This window comes from Enhydra lutris, unplaced genomic scaffold (genome assembly GCF_002288905.1).
Source record: "Enhydra lutris kenyoni isolate GAN:26980312 unplaced genomic scaffold, ASM228890v2 scaffoldscaffold20, whole genome shotgun sequence".
Lineage (NCBI taxonomy): Eukaryota > Metazoa > Chordata > Mammalia > Carnivora > Mustelidae > Enhydra > Enhydra lutris.
The window spans coordinates 31,892,244-31,894,515 of record NW_019154104.1 but is presented as its reverse complement, the minus strand read 5'-3'; positions in this window follow the sequence as shown (position 1 = coordinate 31,894,515).

Sequence of the window (2,272 nt, the reverse complement as noted above, 5' to 3'; positions counted from 1 at the left end):
AAAAATAAATTGAAAAAAAAAAAAAGAAAAAAAATTAAATTAACTGCAAGGCTAAAGAATCATGGGGAGAAAGCCATGAGTTCCGTGCTTTGCTTTCTCCTCCTTTGGAATTCCGCTGCTCTCCTTGGTATTGAAACTGCACTCCTTGGTAGGTGAACCTGGTCCTGGCTGGGCTTCGTGTCGATCTTCTGGGGGAGGGGCCTGTTGTAGTGATTCTCAAGCGTCTTTGCCCCGGGCGGAGCTGCACCGCCCTTACCCGGGCCGGGCTGAGTCATCCGCTCGGGTTCGCTTTCGGGAGCTTTTGTTCCCTGAGCGCTTTCCGTAGAGTCCGGAGGGCGGGAATGAAGACGGCGGCCTCCCGGTGTCCGGCCCGGAGGAGCCGAGAGCCCGGGGCCCCACTCCTCAGTGCGCCCTCGGAGAACAGCGCCGATTTACTCCCGTCACCCTGCCTCCGGCCGCGCTCCGAGCTGACCGAGCCTGCGACCGGTTCAAGGTAACCCCGAGCTGAGAGTCACTCCTCGGCTCTGTCTCTGTAGCCGGCTTCCCCGTTCTAGTACCTGTAAGCTCTGCGACACTCAGACACCCCCGATCCTTCTGTGACCCTGCGGGACCTGAGGCCACGCTGACCCCGCGTGGGCTTCACCCCGGTTTAGCCTCTGGAGCGATGTCCCTCAGCGGAACAGACTTTTAAAAGTCCCGATTTTGTGTTCCGTTGCTCCGCCGCTTGCCGGGAGCCGGCCCCTCCCCCCGCGGTCTATCTTCCCGTCGCTTTGGAGTCACTTCTCCGCCCGTCCTACCTTTCAGAAAGTGGTTGATTTTCTGTTTCTAGAGTTGCTGTTGACAAAGAGAATCTTGAAAGCAACAAGAAAGGAGCAAGTCATCACCGACAGGGGATTCCCAGTAAGATTATCAGCAAATTTATCAGAAACCTTGAAGGCCCGAAGACAACAGGTTGAAATATTTAAATGCTGAAGGAAAAAAAAAAAACCAAAAAGACAAACAAAAAACAAGCAACTGTCAAGCAAGAATCCTGTATTTGGGAGACGTGTCCTCCAAAAATGGAGAAATTAAGATATTCCTTGATAGACCAAAGCTAAGAAAGTTCATTACCATGAGGCCAGCTCTACAAGAAGTGGTGAAAGGACGTCTTCAGGCTGAAATGAAAGGACTCTAGGCAGTAACTTGACAATCTCGAAGAAATAAAGATTTCCAGTAAGTGTAAAGACATGGGCAATTGTAAAAGCTAGTATTATTGGAATTTTGGTTTGTAATCCCACTTTTAATTCTCTATGATTTGAAAGACTAGGGGCACCTGGGTGGCTTAGTCCATTAAGCATCTTCCTTCAGCTCAGGTCATGATCCCAGGGTCCTGGGATTGAGCCCCACTACAGGCTCCCTGCTCAGCGGGGAGTCTGCTTCTCCCTCTGCCCCTCCTCCTGCTTGTGTTCTCTTTCTCTCTATCAAATCAATAAATAAAACCTTTTTAAAAAGACTAACGAATAAAAAAGTTATTAGCCTATGTTATTGGACACACAATGCATAAAGACAGCAATAAATTAAAGAGGTGGTAATGAAGCTGGACAGAAGCAGAGTCAGATAGACCAGAAGTCAAGGTGACATAAATTTGAATTATACTGTTATAACTCTAGGATATAATCCTAAACAACTCTACTTGCTTTGGGTAATATTGCCTTAACCATTCTAACAGGTGTGAGGTGATACCATTATGGTTTTGATTTGCATCTCCCTGATGATTAATAATGTTGAGTATCTTTTTTTTTTTAAAGATGTTATCTATTCATTTGAGAGAGAGAGAGAGAGAGAGAGCACAAGTGGGAATGGTGGGGAGGAGCAGAGGAAGAAGGAGAAGCAGACTCCCCACTGAGGAGGGAGCCCAACTCTGGGCTCTAACCAAGGACCCCAGGATCATGACTTGAGCCAAAAGCAGATGCCCAACTGACTGAGCCACCCAGGCGCCCTAGCATCTTTTAATGTACCCATTAGTCATCCGTATGTCTGCTTTACAGACAATGTCTAGTTAATTTTTACAGGATTATTTGTGGGTTATTTTTGCTACTAAAGTGTATGAGTTCTTTATATATTTTGGATATTAGTCCTTTATAAGATATATGTTTTCCAAATATCTTCTCCCATTCAGTAGGTTGCCTTTTCATTTTGTTGATGGTTCCTTTGCTGTGAGGAAGCTTTTAGCTTGATGAAGTCCCACTTGTTTATTTTTACTTCTATTGATTTTGCTTTTGGTGTGAGATTC